General features: G+C 37.4%; 1 long non-coding RNA gene across 1 annotated transcript in view; it reads left to right on the top strand.

Annotated features, from left to right (window-relative positions):
• LOC129515813 (uncharacterized) overlaps window positions 1-17,805 on the top strand; it is a 204,626-nt gene extending 186,821 nt beyond the window's left edge. Inside the window, exon 5 of the long non-coding RNA XR_008665653.1 lies at window positions 17,059-17,805. This is a non-coding gene — a long non-coding RNA (uncharacterized LOC129515813). The remainder of the gene's footprint in view (window positions 1-17,058) is intronic.
• Window positions 17,806-18,013: the final 208 nt, after the last annotated feature.

Here is an 18,013-nt window from a genome sequence, read left to right as displayed (position 1 = left end):
ACAGCAGAATGGAAAAGATCAGTTCTTACACATCATGGGGCAGAACAAAAGGGAAAATGAAGAACTACCTAAGAAATGCTCTTGAAAATTCCGAAATCAAAGTCAAATAGTGTGAAGGCCTGAGTTTATCTTCATTTCAATTCCATGGTCCAAAATCCCAGAGGTTCTGGAGAAATGGACTCCAACAAAAGCCATCCTATCCAGGTGAGGAGGAGCAGAGAAACAGGGTCTCCAGGCTGGCTTAGTCATCTAAATGGTCTAATTAAACAAAACAATTAGAGGTTGGCTTCTGTCCTGCACATTATTCTCTGACTGATGAAATCCTAAGGAATGGCAAGGAGCCAAAATTGCTCAAGTGACTTCTTGTTTAACTCAGCCATTTAAGTGCTCATCAAGTGTTAAATTTAAATGTGTGCAAAGATTATTGCAAAACACACACACGCACATACACATCAGGGGAAAACTGTGAATATGCATATAGAGGGCCACACGTATAGGTCAAGAGGGAAATAGCTTCGGGGATATTTAGAGATTTAGCTTTTAGCAAAAGTCATTTTTCTCCCTCCAGTAAGCCTGTGAGCTTTTAATAGCCACTTTACTTGATTGCTTCTAGATCATCGTCTGCTGCCAAGTGCCCCAATATGAATACATAGACACTAGGTCTTGAGGGGGAAGAGGGATTTGAGAGGATCTTCATACCAGAATTCTGAAAGCTTTCCCAGACTGAGTCAACCATGTCATTCTCCTAAATTATGCAATAAAATAAAGTCTCAAGCTCAGATTTCAGGAATCATTCCTTTTAGTTCTTAATATTTTTATATTTTGAGTAGCAAGAAGTTCGGGAAAATGGCCTCCTCCCCCAGACTGCCTTACATGTTTCTGAAAATATTATGATGGCCTCGCAATTAAGATATTTTAGAAAGATGTGACTGTCCACTAAGTGAATTATTAAAATAATTTATTATCTTGAGAGTAATGATACTAACTTGTTCTTTATTTCTTTATTAGTATTCTTTTGGTAGAAATTATTGACATTTTAGTAGTTTTTTTTCCCTCACAAGTAAGTATGTTTGTTGAACTGGACCTCATAGTTTTTGGTCCAGATTCTAAGAGTAGAGAAACTCTAGCATAGTCTTTGTTCTAATACAAAAAACAAAAATAAAACACCCAAAAAAGACAAAAAGTAAGCAAACAAAAAACAATAAAGAGGCAAAGGATATACCCAAGATCAAAGACACAGGTGAGGGAACATAGGTGCCCAATACTCCTCCCTTAGACCTCCCCAAGCCCGTGACTCACCTCATTATCTACCAGGTGAGAAATCTAAATCTATGGATTTACTGGCATTTATACCATTTAGCCGCCTGTGAGCTTCCCAAGGGCTCCAAACAGGATTCAGGGGTCCATTCTATATCAAATAAAGGCTTTTTGGATGGACCACTACTGCATACTTACTCTGTTTTATTTTTTACCAAAACGTTGGGTCTAAAGGAGATTTTTGCCCAGCGGGTTGGGTCACATCAACTACTGTGGTGATCTTCAAAGAGGGCACTATTCTTCCGTTTGAAAAACCTGCTCTTACTTATTTTCCATAACCACTTGCATAATAGAAAGAGTTCTGAAAAAGAATTCAATATTGTCTACATCTGAAACACCACATTTACTGAATACCCAGCACTTGAACAGGTGTTGAGTTTGCTTCTAAAGTATGTTGAAGGTACAGACCTTGCCTTGAGTGAAATTTGGAAGAGAATTACCAAAACCTAAACAAGAATTAAACATTGCAAACAAAGGGCCACACTTTTGTTAAGTGCGGAGTATTTGCCAGGCACTGAGCTAGGCAGTTTACGTATATTATTTTTAGTTTCTTAGCATCTATTCACAGTAAGCTATAGGAGACATTTTATAGATGAAATAAATTATGTCCTAAGAGATTGACAACTCTTAAATATCACACAGAAAATATCAAAAGATTGCAAGTGGGATTAGAATAGGAATATTTCACCTAAAGCTGATATATTTCTTCCATTATACCACGTTGCCTCCTAGCAACTAGGAGTTCACAACACTCTCTCCTACCCGTCCTTTCAAAAAGAGGCAGATAATAAAAGAAACATATGTTTAAATTTTTATTAAAATGTTAATGCTTGGTTATATCTACATCAAATCAACATGTTGTATGATTTGAATATATTACAGTTTTGTCAATTGTACTTCAATAAAATTGGAAAATTAAGTTGAAAATAAAGCCTTATGAAAGTCAGCCAAATCTATGGTATATTAATAAATCTCCAATGTCAGTTTCAGGTGGTGATCCTCAAGCACTGAAGACTCTAGTTCTATGCAATCTTAAATTTTGCCCATCAAAAGCCAAGGGTCTTTTGTTCCCTTTTTACTGTCCATGGAAGGGAGAGAGGAATTCATTCTGAACTTTTTGAGAAGGTGTTGATGGGAATGTGTTGTCAATATTCTAGATTCCAAGCTTGAAACATAGACCATGAAATTACCTTTACTAGGTTGCTGAATGGATATTCAAATATAGGCAGAAAGCAATGTAACAAACCATCGTGGGCTGCCTGGTTCTGTAGGGGTTCATGTTGTGAGAACCAGTGAAGTCCCAGGCAAACCAGGACAAGTTGATCACTCTCTCTGAGTGTGCTTCTCATAGAATTTTGTACCTGGACAGCTAAATTTTGAGTTTAGGTATTCCAGTAAACACACTGTTTTCATGGTGGTCTATAAAGAGATTAACTCCCCATGCAATTTAAACAGGAGCAGAAGTAACAGTATCCCCACATTAAAGTATAATGGGTATTATTATATTTATGAAATGTTGGGCAATTTATATTCTCTTTTTAAAATTTTTTATTTTTTGCATATTCTTTTATTGGAGTTCGATTTGCCAGCTTATAGTATAACACCCAGTGCTCTCCCGTCAAGTGCCCCCCTCAGTGCCTGTCACCCAGTACCCCATCCCCCAGCCCACCTCCCCTTCCACTACCCCTTGTTCGTTTCCCAGAGTTAGGAGTCTCTCACATTTTGTCTCTCTCTCTGATTTTTCCCACTCATTTTCTCTCCTTTCCCCTATGATCTGTTTCACTATTTTTTATAGTCCCCGTATGAGTGAAACCATATGATTGTCCTTCTCTGATTGACTTAACTTCACTCAGCATAATACCCTCCAGTTCCATCCACGTCAAAGAAAATTGTGGGATCCGTCCTTTCTGATGGCTGAGTAATATTCCATTTTATACATAGACCACAGCTTCTTTATCCATTCATCTATCGATGGACACTGAGGCTCCTTCCACAGTTTGGCTATTGTGGACATTGCTTCTATAAAAACATTGGGGTGCAGGTGTCCTGCCATTTCACTGCATCTGTATCTTTGGGGTAAATCCCCAGCAGCACAATTGCTGGGTCATAGGGCAGGTCTATTTTTAACTCTTTGAGGAACCTCCACACAGTTTTCCAGAGTGGCTGCACCAGTTCACATTCCCACCAACAGTGCAAGAGGGTTCCCCTTTCTCCACATCCTCTACAACATTTGTTATTTCCTGGCTTGTTAATTTTCACCATTCTCATTGATATGAGGTGAATTTATATTCTCTTAAAGTGTTCCCTATTTTTTTCTGAATTCCACCTGCCCATTTGGGATTTGAGGATTAGACCTTTTCTCCACATGTATACTACACTCACCTAACAAATAGTAAAATAAACTCTATGACAAATTTCAGCAAAAAGGGCCAGAATTGATCTGTTCAGAGACTTGCTGGGCTCCTGCATAGTCTGGAAACCACGAAGTTCTGTTTTGCTTTGTGAAGGGATGTGAAAAGTGGCTGATGATACCGGTTATCTTAGAAGAGGGGTGTGCATCTCTGTTGTAAGGACAAATGAGAGATGCTGCAGCTAAGGAAATGGTGCCATATGGCAAATCTGAGCTGATTTTCAGGTTCTATATAACTAAAGCAGAGCTCCAACCAATGAGGAGAGAGCAGCCCACATGTTTACCTGCAGCAGGCCATATTAGCAGAAGTCAGCAGGATGAGCTGAGATCTTAGATGAGCCATCATCTTCCAGAAACTGGCTGTGATTGACAGAGACTCACCTCATCATCACTTCTGAGATAATAAGTCTAGACTTGACTGAAGGTACAAGGGCCCTTCTCCATCCTCCTGAGGGCACAAGATCCTTCCCGGTACACAAAGACTCATCTTGGGAAGGAGAAAGACGTATGTTCAGCTCTGAATACTTGAACGTTAACCTAACAGCAACCACTATGAACTGAAAGGAAATGATTTTTTAAAAAAGAAGACACTAAAGGGCACCTGGGTAGTGCAGTCAGTTGAGCCTCTGACTCTTGGTTTTGACTCAGGTCATGATCTCAAAGAGATTGAGATTGAGATTCTCTCTCCCTCGTCCTGTCCCTCCTGCTTGTGCTCTCTCTCTCTCTCTCTCTCTCTCTCTCAAATAAATAAATAATAAATCTCTAAAAGAAATGAAAGAAAACACTGAGATAGCGTTTATTGACAAAGTTAAGTTCCTCAGTGATCCAGTAGAAAAGGGAGCTTGTAAGGAAGAAGATGTGGTAATAAAGAAATATTAGAAGTGAGCGAGTGACTGAAAGACAATAAAATTTATTCTGTTTGATTTTCACACTTCTAAGTAGTCCTGAGAAACTCTGCCCTCCCACTACAAAGTACTTTATTGGAGGGCTTGGAAATCAAGATAAGTAAATAAAAGTACAATAATTCTACCTCCCAGTAATAAACATTATCAATATTTTGTTTTCAGGATAAATAGTGTGATGATAAATAGGGATTGTATATATGTCATTAAGCTCTATATACAGTTTTGTATCTTGCACATGCTATGACTGCAGAACTAGGTCAAATTTTTAAAATAATTGTCAATAGTTTTATGATAGCCATAGTCTGGAGAGACCTTGATTGATTTGACCATTCTAATATGCGACCACTAATTTATTTACTCCTACCATTATAAACAATGCTGCAATGACTTGATGCATAGATCATTTCCACGTATTTGACTATATTTCGCTTTAATTATTCAAGCTGAAACCATTGAATGAAAGGATGTGATTTTGTTTTCATCTTTTGTTAGGTTTAGCAATGTATTTCCTGGAAGTCTATGTGGATTTTTCCTGTCGGCAGCAGCCCCCTGAGCAAGCGCCTTTTCCAATGCACCTTGTAGTAGGCTGCATTTTCAAATCTGAAAAAACTTGATAAAAGAAAGATAGGATCTAATTTTTGTTTTAGTTTGTATTTTTGGTTTGATATTGACGTTGAGTATTTTTTTAAGATTTCATTTATTTATTTGAGAGAGAAAGCATGAGCAGGGGGAAGGGGTAAAGAGAGAGAGGGAGAACCAGGCTCCCCACTGAGCAGGGAGCCCAAGGGGGACTCGGTCTCAGGACCTCGGGATCATGACTTGAGCTGGATGCAGATACTTAACTGACTGAGCCACCCAGGTACCCCTGAAGTTGAGTATTTTTATTATGTTTATTAGCAACTTGAGATACGTGAAACCTTCTTTCTACATTTTTGGGGTATTTCCTTTTTTATTTGAACAACTTCATTGTAAAAGCATATTAAATGCCATACTTGTTGCCTATATTTTTTACCTTTTCTTTTTCAGTTTTTGAGACTCCCATTTTTGTCTTCATGTGGTCAAATTTTATCCATTGCCTTATGCTCAGAAAATCCTTGTTCTAAAATAACATACAAAAATGGTTTTTGCTTTTTTTTTGATTCTACGTTTTCTTTTTCACATAAATGTGAAACATACAACATTTCACAGATAGCATTTTAATCTACCTACTAATTTTTCTTGACATACTGGGATTTTTACTTTCTTCTATATGGTTAATTATTTGTCCTAGCATCATTTATTTCCTTAAAATATAGTAATCTGAAATGATTTCTTTATCAGACAGTGATCTTATGAGTGGTTTCCATGCCTTTTATTCTACTCTAATGATCCATCTGATGATTTTTGTTCTAGAAAGGGATCATTTTAATAATTATAGTTTTCTAAAGTACATCCATATCTTATATTGTTCTTCTTTTCCAAAATTTTCTTGGGTACTTATGTCACTTTATTACTCTACATTGTCAAATTTCAGAAGAAAATACAAATATTGGGATTTCCATTGAAAAAATAATCTGAGACAATTTTGAAATTATCTAAATTACCAATGTAAGACCATGTTTTGCCTCTCCATTTACTCAATTCTCCTTTTGTTTCCATCAATAAAACTTTTAAGTTTTATTAGCTCTTGCATAAATATTTTTAAAATTTATTCTAGTTATATAATATTTTTGGCAACTATTTAATATTTAAGAATTTTCTTTTTTTTTTAATTTTTATTCATGAGAGACACAGAGAGAGAGGCAGAGACATAGGCAGAGGGGAAAGCAGGCTCCATACAGGAAGCCTGATGTGGGACTTGATCCCAGGTCTCCAGGATCACACCCGGGGCTGCAGGCGGCGCTAAACCGCAGCGCCACCAGGGATGCCCTATTTAAGAATTTTCAAATAAATTTTTAATGGATACATCTGGTATATAGGAAATACTTTAAAAATGTACTTGACTTTATATGCCCGACTTTTAGAAATCTTATCAGTGCTAAGGATTTAAGCAATTTTTAAAGATTCTACTCTGCATTTTTTAAATGTTTAAAATGTTTTAAAATGTTTCCTCTATAATCAATATTAGTTTTCTTGTTCTATAATTGATGCAAGACTTCTACTAGTTGAATTAATGAATTGGTTGAATTAATTAGTACTTATAACAAGATAATTGAAGCTAAAGTGTATGTTAATCATTAAAAATTTGACTTCATGTGACATATATAATAAAAAAGAAAAGACAGCAGTTTCCTATTGCAAACAAACAAACATTATAGTCTTGTAATATGATAATTATTTCATTGAATTTCAAGTAAATTCACAGAGGAGAGCTTCTTGCAAACAAACTAGTTATGCTTCAGTATTCTGATGACAAGATACAGAATAAATAAAAGTCTGCTCGGAAGGATCTTCACCCCAACATCCCTCATGTTTTTATGGTTTAGCATCTTCCAAGTAACCATGTCTAAATCTTTTCTAGCTCTTCTTGTCTATATTATGAAATGTAATAGCAAGCTCGAGTGCTTTATACTCTGAAACACTGGGATGTGAAAGCCAAAGTATATAAATCTCTGAAAGACTCAACTCTCAAAAATTGTGTGGCCTCTGATTTTTCCTTTAATTTTAGTCAAGGCTGAATTAAAGAACTTGAAATCAGAATTTTTCACAAAATTATGTAATTAGCAAATACTCATAATTTTACATTTCTGCTTTATATTTTATTTTATTCTGTTCCATATAGATTGACTAGAATCTCCCAAACAAGCTTAAGTAATGTGAACAACAAATAATGTGAAAAACAGTGTTTTTCTTTAAAAAAAAAACAACATGAAAATCTTTGCATTATTACCCATTTTATTTATTTATTATTTATTTATTTATTTATTATTATTTAGATTGATTTATTTATTCATGATAGACACAGAGAGAGAGAGAGGCAGAGACACAGGTAGACGGAGAAGCAGGCTCCATGCTGGGAGCCCATGGGACTCGATCCTGGAGTCCCAGGCGCCCTGGGCCAAAGGCAGGAGCTAAACCGCTAGGCCACCCAGGGATCCCCTATTATCTATTTTAAAGGGAAATCATCTACATTCCATTATTAGGATGTTGACTGGGAGGTCTTTTTTTTTTTTTTTTGAAATGTTTGTTTTGTGGTTCCTAAATGATTTCTTTTATTGTAGTAAGAAAATATTCACTGGTTCCTGATCTATCTTTTACAGGCTTTGAATTTTATCAAATGCAATTTGCCATCCCTTGAGATTATTGTTTTCCTCAACCTCTTAAAGGAATTTAAAAAATATTTTACTTTTTTTTTTTAAAGATTTGTTTATTTTTGAGAGAGAAAGATGGAGTACACACACACAAGCAGGGGAAGGAGCAGAAGGAGAAAAACTCAAGCAGACTCTTTACTGAGCCTGGAGTCCAATGTGGGGCTCGATCTCACATTCTCGAGATCATGACCTGAGCCGAAACAAAAGTCAGACACTTAACCAACTGAGCCAACCAGGTACCCCTAAAATGTATTTTTTAAACACAAAACATCTTCACATTTCTACAATAAATTCTCCGGGGTTATGGTAGACAATATATTAAATTTTTGTCACACAAAGGAGTGTGGACTGGCACTGGTAATGTTGAATGGACACTTAGAATCAGAGAAGTTGCAGAACAGCCACCATCACCTTGACTCTCTTATCCTACCTGGGTATGAAACAGCAGGACACATCAATGGAGGATCTCCACTGCTGGTTCCTTTACCAATTTACAGGGGGTGTGGGGGCGGTTAGAAGGGATAGAAGATGCTCAGTGGCCTATGCAACAGAGGGACCTTGCAGGTGAGGGTAGGAGGCTCTGTAAGAAAAGGAGAGGCTTTGGAGCCCAGCCGTGGGAATTAACCAGAGGGCCCCTGATCGTTCACTGAAACACCCACACTTGCTAAGCTGGCTTCTTGCTAAACTACTGAAAGGTGAGTAAGGGCATTCCAGAGCCAACCAAGTCTTTTTTTTTTTTTAAGATTTTATTTATTCATGAAAGACACACACAGAGAGAGAGAGAGAGAGAGAGAGAGAGAGAGATGGAGAGACAGAGACACAGGTAGAGGGAGAAGCAGGCTCCATGCCAGGAGCCCAATGCGGGACTCGATCCCCAGACTCCAGGATCACACCCTGAGCCGAAGGCAGGCGCCAAACTGCTAAGCCACCCAGGGATCCCCCAGGCCTATTTCTATATTTATCTATTTACCTATCATCTCTGCTTATCTATCTACCTCAGCTCTGTCACTTTACTCAACATAGTTTATGTCCTTAACGTTTAGTGTCTCATTTGCAAAACAAAACTATAATCTCCTATTTCATGAGGTGGAGGTAGTGGTGATACAGTAGTTGGCACAGTGTCTGACACATAATATGCTCGATAAACATTAGTTTTATTATCAGTATTATTCTTGTGTTCCCTTCATTTTCAATATTTTTATTTACATATTTGATTACATTTGATTTACATATTTGATGATATACAGTATATGACTATTTGTAGACTGTGCATAATAGCCTTACAAAATGGCTCCTTGTCCATTTTATGTTCTGTGTCTTGGATTCTTTATCATTAACTCCTATTTTGTTTGATATTTTGTGTATATCATCTTGTTCATGCTTTTTCTGTCACTTTTTAGGTTATTTTGTTTTCGTAAATCACTTCAAGTATCTTCATATTTTAACCTGTTTATTAGTTGCTGTCATAAGTGATATATTAGGGCTTATTTCTGTAATCTTGTTTTTTATGCTTCCTTAATATTTTGTCTTATTCTCTGCTTCATATGGACTAGATATTAATTTTGTTTTTCTGAATACCTTACTTTTAATTTTATTAGTAATTTTCTTTAACTGAAAGACAAGTAACATAAATGTTTCTGTGCCTACTTTTGTTGTCTCACCTGAATATCATCGCAAAAGTATAGCCATTGACCCAGAAGTATTTTGATAAGGAATTGGATTTTACTGAAGAACATGTTACACTGCAACCATAAGAACCAACATTTTAAAAAATTCTGCTTGAATGACTTTCTTTCCACAGGACTCCTATCTTTGAAAGTCTTCCAGTCATGATCATCTTTTCTCTCTATTTTCTTCCTTGAATCTGGTCAGGTTGCATATGCTACTTATGTACTCCCTCTTCTACAATGTGTTTGGATTAGGCTCAAGTCTTGGGATTCTGCGAGTATAGAAAAAATAATTCACACAGTTCAATAGCTGTGTTCATTTATTGATCATTATGTATGCTTTTTGTGCATGGGGTTGAGATGGAGTGGGAAGATTCAGGGAACCTCACCACACATGTTCGAGCCTATGGTATCAAATTTAACAAAAATGATACTTGATTCTTTGCTTATATGAGATAAGGAATTAATTTGCTTCTTTTCCTTCTTCAATTCCTTTTCAGTATTTTCCACCTTTATTCTGAGATTAAACCCAGACTGCTGTTATTATTGGAATTTGTATATTCTTCATGTTCCCTTTTGAGAAACAGTTACACACACACACACACACACACACACACACACACACCCCACACACAAATCTTCCTTGATTTACAATGGAGTAACACCCAAAAAAACCCATCATAAATGGAAAAGGTCACAGGTTGAAAATGCATTTATTACATTTAACCTACTGACCATTATAGGTTAGCCTAGCCTACCTTTTTTTTTTTTAAGATTTTATTTATTTGTTCATGAGAGACACAGAGAGAAGCAGAGATGTAGACAAAGGGAGAAGCAGACTCCTCTCAGTGAGCCCAATGCAGGACTTGGTTCCTGGACTGGGATCACCCCCTGAGCCAAAGGCAGACGCTCAACTGCTGGGCCACCCAGGCATCCCTAGCCTACCTTAAACATGCCCATAAGAGTTATATTTAGCTTACAGTTGGGCAAAATCATCTAACACAAAGCCTATTTTAAAATTGTTGAATATCTCATGCAATTTATTGAACACTGTACTGAATGAGAGAAACAGAATGACTGTACAGCTACAGAATGATTGTATATGTGTGGGTTGTTCACCCTTGTGATAGTGTGGCTGACTGGGAGCTATGCCACCCACTACCCCGCATTATGAAAGAGAGACATCCTGCATATTGCCAGCCCAAGAAAGGGTCTACATTAACAACTCCAAGTACAGTTTCTACTGAATGGGGATTATTTTCACACCATCAGAAATCAAAGGATAGTAAGTTGAGGACTATATATATTATGTATTTATATTATAAAATAATCATTTAGACCGCATGTATTCTTGAGAGCTTGTTTGGAGATTCTAACTGGGGAACACAGGTATTCATGTACACTTGATGGAAGAAAGGTCCTTCTCCATGGAGGAAGGTCACCCTCTTCCACTGAGGGCACAATTTCAGGAGGGATGCACAGGGAGTGATGAGAGCAGGAGAGAGAGCACCCTGCTAGCTAGCCAGATCAGCCAAATCAACCTTGGCAATCAATCAGTGACGGATATCACAGCCAGAGCACACTCATATTCATAGACCTCATGCATTCTTAAACTTTTGCTTCTTTTAAAGATTTTTAGGTGTTGACAGTTTAATTCAATAACTGTACCAAAGATAATAATGTGAAATTTAAGACAAACAATGAGCTTTTGGCATATATTTAGTTTGTAGTGAATTATATCAATAAGACACATGCTTAGATAGATTTTATGTATTGAGATATAAATGGTTACAGTGAAGGACTAGGTTGAGGCTAGAGTTAAATATCCTAGAAAAAGAAGTTTGTGGTCATTTTTCACAAAACAACCTGGTGCATATCCCAACAGTATTGTTTACAAAGCCATGAGTTATGATTGCTTTGGATCTACTAGAAGAAATATGCTGGAAATGCAGGTTGCCTCTACCTGGCCTGGTGCCCATCGCCCTGTGAGGTTGGTGGACTCAGCATTCCATTGCACATTATATAAAGGGAAGAATTACCAATGGACTTCAGTCAGAATTCTGGCAGCATCCCTCATGAATGGTGAATAGCAGAATTTGTTTAGAACTTGTCTCTTCATTCTTAATTTATTTAAAACTTTCCAGAATACTACTTCTTTGAATTTGGTATTTTCTACATAATGCTGTCTGGACAAATACGTGGCTAGTTCAAATGCTAACTAGGTGTGGACATTAGCCCTTCTCTTATCAAAAGTTTATGCAGGCAACATTTGCTGCAATAGTACTGCATAGAAAAACATCTCGGTCTCAGTTGATTGTAAGAACAAACACTTTTTTTTTCTCACTCACAGTTCTGTGAGTTGGCTACGGCTGTTCTGTTGGGTTAGGTCTACTTGACAGGCTTTCTCATCCATAGCACTAAAACTAAAGTGCTTCTATCCAGAGTGCACTATTATTATATGGAGACCTGAAGTGCAAGAAGACTGGTTGAACCTTTGAGTGCTTCTTAGAGCCCTCCTTTGGACCTGGCACAGTATTCATTCCCCTCAATTCCCACTGTTCATAGTAAATCACGTGATCAAATGGCTTATCCAATCACTGGTGGGGATCAATAGTATTTATGTTCCATGATGGGGAGAAAAAAGTATTTGTTGAATAATAATATAATTTACCATAATCCATCCTCTTGGTCTCAAATATTGATGTACTTTCCTTCTGCTTTCAAAATAAGCTCATACCCTTCTTGAGGAGAACACTCTAAAACACACTGGATTTGAAGTCCAGGATCTTGTCATATGAGCCTCTACAGAAAGTCCAGATATGGTTCCTCTTGAACTACACCCCCATGGCCTAAGAGAAAAATTATAGCTATCCTCTTTTGAGTACACACACATGCACACACCTATACACTCACAAACACACATGCACACACACACACACACACACACACACACACACACACCATATAAAGATAAAACGAGACCTGGATGAAAGCAATACATAATTTCATTGGGAAAGGTGGAAAAGGGGAGGTACAGGCTAGTTGCTGGTCCATAACAAGTCTGAATTCTCTCTGTGAACATGCTTCATAAGAAACAACCTCAGAGGGACACCCAGGTGGTTCAGTGGTTGAGTATCTGCCTTTGGCTCAGGGCCTGGTCCGGGAATTCTAGGATCAAGTCCCACATCAGGCTCCCCATGAGGGGCCTGCTTCTCACTCTCCCTATGTTTCTGCCTGTCTCTCGGTGTCTCTCATGAATAAATAAATAAAATCTTAAAAAAAAAAAAAAGAAGCAGCCTCAGATCTCAGTGGCTTATGACCACCAACATTTGTTTTTCACACATTGGTCTGCAGGTCAGCTGTGTCCAGGTAGCGAGGCAAGGTCACAAGTGTCCCCCATCTTCTTACTTACAGCCAGGATGGAAGAGCAGCTTTCTGCTGGGACATGTTGCTTCATCAAGGTGGGCAGGGGTGTAAGGGGATTAGGGGATAGATACTGTCATAACCTCCCATATTTCATTAGCTAAGTCATGTGTTCAAGCCCAGCATTAATGTTATACTAATTCTGTGGCAGGAGGAGGGAGAGGGAATATTTGCTGAACAATAATAGAACCTACAAATAATGAGATATATTTTAGGTAATTTTTCCTTTTCCAAAGGAGCCCATTTAAGTAATTTTTCTTAACACTGGAAGATCCCAGGGAGCCGTTTAATGTTCTTCATGTAAATTATTTTTGTAAGCACAAGATTAAGTGATACTTACCTATTGAATAAATGTAAAGGAAAAGTGCATAGTGGTATATAAATTCCACTTTGTACGGAAAGCTGAATAACACGCATTTCAACAGAGAATTGGGAATCAGTTCGAATTACCAATAAAAAAAGGGCAAGAGACAGAATGATACAGATGAATTTCACATAAATTCAAATAAATTCAATAAGGTAATCTGTAATTCTCTCCCTATCTGTGCTGCCTTAATGAAAAAGTAGATAATTCCCAGGGCACTAGACTAGGTTTATTTGAGAGGCCAATGTTGGATGCGCACAGAAGAATTAGAGCAGAAAGAATTCATGAAGTTACAAAAAAGATTGATCCCATGGTTAGGGAAGTTATATGTCTGCCTCAGAATAGTCTGTCTTTCTCTATAAAGTTGTCACAATATTTCCGAGTAACCAAGTACTGAGGCTAATATCAGAATGTCAACATGGTTAAAACTGTCCATTAATCAGGCAGGGCTTGTGATAAATCTCCAAGAGCCTTAGAAAAAAGCAGAGTGTAAAGAGATAAAACAAGCTTATTTTTCCATCTCTTCGAAGGATGGAAACTTGGATGGGCCTTGCCCAAACATGACTACATGGCTGTGAGAGTCATATTCTTTGGCATTACATATTATAGCATCACGTCAGTTCATCCAAAACTCAAATGCTCAGCCCCTGTGAATATATGGGTGCTACCACCATGTCACAAAAATCAGACTTTACATGCTTTGTGGGTTAGTTCATTCTACTTCTTTTAAAAAAATTTTATTTATTTATGATAGTCAGAGAGAGAGAGAGAGAGAGAGAGAGAGAGAGAGAGAGAGGCAGAGACATAGGCAGAGGGAGAAGCAGGCTCCATGCCCCGGGAGCCCATCGTGGGATTCGATCCCGGGCCTCCAGGATCGCGCCCTGGACCAAAGGCAGGCACTAAACCGCTGTGCCACCCAGGGATCCCTCATTCTACTTTTCTAAGACCAATTTTTCTTTGGCATTTCTGAGTCCAGCTCATAGCCACTTCAATGGATAAAAAGATACTTTCAAATCAAGCAAGACATCATAAAGCTAAAGAAATCACACATCTGGCTAAGTCTTTCTAGAAAAATCACTGATAAGTATCAAACTAGATGAAAAATTTGTAAAACCTAAACTGAAGTAATAGGTGAGGAAAGAAGTTTAAATTCATTGTTTGGAAAACTAGATATTATAATTTGCATGTTCCTCCATTGATTTTACCAAGTCCCGGCTTTAATTAAAAAACAAAACAAAACTTAGCTTTCATCAAGGAATAATATTTGTAGTCTTTCTGGTACTGAATGGTCAGGCAGTGTAGAGAACACATCTTCCACAAAGATGCCTGAATTAGGCATGCTATATGCAGATAAGTCAAGGAAAGCAAAAATAAGAATGAGGAAGTTGTTTGCCAAAAATAAAAGACATCCTTTATTTCTCATTTAACATGCTTACTAAAAAATAAATAAATAAATAAATAAATAAATAAATAAATAAATAATAATATGCTTACTTAGCAGCTAATATGTACAAAGTACTGTATATAGTACAGTATATATGCATATATACATACATACACATATATATTATATAGGCCCAAGAGAACACTCAAATAAGTCAAACATGGAATCTTGTCTCAGGAGCTCACGTTTCTGGAGTGGAGACTAAACATTCACTCACACACATGCACACACACATACACACCTGTAATACAAGGTAGAAACTATGAGCATTCAGAAAAAAGTAATCAGTAATTTAAAGCACAAGAATCAGGCAAATGATGCTCCCCAGTCGAAATGAAATCCAGAATGCCAAAAGGTATTAATGCAACATCCTGAAAATGTTGGGAAAAAGTTAACTTTTAGTGAAAGGTCATCACAGATAAGAAAAGGAAAAGAACATTGCTAGCAACCATAAGATAGAAAGAATTCAAGCAGGAGGGAAAACGTTGGCAAGCATAGAGAAAGAGGTTATTTCAATTACTCAAGTATGTGAATGGTAAATTAATGATTTTTGCACACTGGCAGAAATTAATGAAATTACCAGTCCCTGACACTCTTTATATTAGGGTCCTTAAGATAATTGCAAATGTGATTAGAAACACTATAAGTTAATAGAATTTTTTGGACGAGAAAAGGAAATCAGTCCAAGAATGGACGAAATATGAATATACACCATATATATATATATATATATATTCAAATAAATACACACAAATTAATATAAGTATATTTAAAATAATATAAGTGGATACTCACTAGGACAGTTTTAGAAATGGGTGATCTTGGGTGATCTTACTACTTATAGATTAGTTGTTTTTACCTTTGAAATCTGGGATTTACAAGTACAATTTATCCAGCACAATTTATAATCGCTTCAAAGAACACAGAATACAACATGGCAGATAATCCTGGTTTTCTAAGAGTCAGATCCACTTATGTGACTTCTATAAGGAAATAACTTGTCACATAAATAAGTGGAAAACAAAAGATATAATATTACAGTGTGATAATTAGGTTTTAGGTATTATTCCACATGATATTTCCTTTGTATTCCATTCTATTAGAAGGATATGAAGGTCAAACACTGAGCAGCCTAACATATCCAAAGGCAGCTTCGTTTTCTTTATTTTTACCTTCTTAGAATAAATAGCTCAGTGTTGTGATTATTTACTTAATTCTTTCTTGTTAAAAAAAAAACTCTAAAGAGAGGTTTTGCCTATCTGAAGAAGTACTTGTCTGGCTGCACATCAAAGTATTTAAATGTAGAACTTCCACTATTCTTGCATTACATAGAATTATAATTCTACTTATGACTATTATTTAGGATTTACTTTTTGTAAGAGATTGGATTTGGGGAAGAACTGTAAACTTATGTATAATATTAAAATCTGTGAATTTTCAACTTTATTTTCACCAGTAAATATGGCTTGTGTAATTTTAATTTTGAGGTCAGAACTGAATCCATTTTGTAAATATTTCATGGGTGCTTGAAAAGAAGATGAGTTCTTTCTCTGGGTAGGGACATAGGAAACAAAGTTTATTATACCAATCTTCGGCTTCTTATTTATATTTGCTGTCTAAACATCAGCAATTTAGGGGATCCCTGGATGGCCCAGCAGTTTAGTGCCTGCCTTTGGCCCAGGGCATGATCCTGGAGTCCCGGGATTGAGTCCCATATCAGGCTCCCTGCATGGAGCCTGCTTCTCCCTTTGCCTGTGTCTCTGCCTCTCTCTCTCTCTCTCTCTCTCTCTCTCTCTCTCTGTGCCTCTCATGAATAAATAAATAAAATCTTAAAAAAATTAGCAATTTAGGTTTAGTCTAAATTCTTCCCATAAATTCCACCTTCCTACATTCTGTCATGGTTAATTATATGGGTTAGGAGGCAGGCTGACTGTTTAAAATACTGGTTCCGCTCTTACCAGCTGTGTCACCTTGGTCATATTAATGTCTCTATTAAGATCTCCACTTGTGAAATGAAAATAATGGTCCTTTATATCTTAAGAACAGCTTAGGTGAAAAGATATGGAGAAACACATAGCAATTGACAGTGTCTGGCACATAAAATGGTCCATAAAAATTAGTTTTCATTATTATTGGTATTTTGGTATTACTAATTTATTATTATTGGTATTATTATCATCATGCTCAGTTCATTTCTAATACTTTAAAAATTTGTTAATTTTCTTTTCCCTTTTACAGGTATGTACTTGCAGAGAGATGGAAAGATTGGCCTTTCATCAAACTGATCAGAATGCTTTCAGCATGTCGGCCAGTGATTCAAAAGCAGGCATTTTTTTTTGACTAAGCTACCAGACGAATAGATCTAGAGAGAGATCCTCTCTCTTGCTGCATTAAAACCACCAGGACAGGGGCGCTTAGGTGGTTCAGTTGGATAAGCGTCGGACTCTTGATTTTGGCTCAGGTCATGATCTCAGTCAGGGGCATGAGATCCAGCCCCACATCAGACTCCCAGCTCAGCATGGAGCCTGCTAAAGAGTCTCTCTCTCCTTCTCCTTCTCCCACTCCCCCAACACCTCCCCACTGTCTCTCCCTCTCGAAAAAGACAAACCCCCCTGGAGAAACTTTAAAAATCATTCCTGTTCTGATTTCTGATTTGCTAGATAGACTGTCGGAGACAAGCATGTAAATAGCAGAAAGAGCAAAGGCAGTGCCCCTATTGAGAGGCAGGTCTGGGAGAGACAGAATGGCCTCAGCCTAGCCACAGGTAGCAAACATTCCTGAGCTGGCGCACATCCATCCATCCAGATGCTGTGGGTAGAAACCAGGCCTAACAATGGAATCCCCTATAGGAGGAAGAGGAAGAAAGGGCAGGCTCAGAAAATTAGATAAAAATTGGAATGGGCTTAAGTCAGACAATGGGTGGCATGGTTTCTCTGTTCCAGCTAAGCCCAGACTTTAGTGGGAAAGATACGCCTCCCACCTAAGTAGTTACATTACCTCTTGGAGAACCTCTGGAACCATCGAGGTGAGAGAATTCGTTTTTTTTTTTTAATTTATTTATTCATGGGAGGGGGGAGAGAGAGAGAGAGAGAGAGAGAGAGAGAGAGAGAGAGAATGAGAGAGGCAGAGACACAGGCAGAGGGAGAAGCAGGCTCTATGCAGGGACCCTGATGCAGGACTTGATCCTGGGCCC

This window comes from Nyctereutes procyonoides, unplaced genomic scaffold, assembly GCF_905146905.1.
Source record: "Nyctereutes procyonoides isolate TBG_1078 unplaced genomic scaffold, NYPRO_anot_genome, whole genome shotgun sequence".
Classification (NCBI taxonomy): domain Eukaryota; kingdom Metazoa; phylum Chordata; class Mammalia; order Carnivora; family Canidae; genus Nyctereutes; species Nyctereutes procyonoides.
This window is presented reverse-complemented; position numbering and strand designations above follow the sequence as displayed.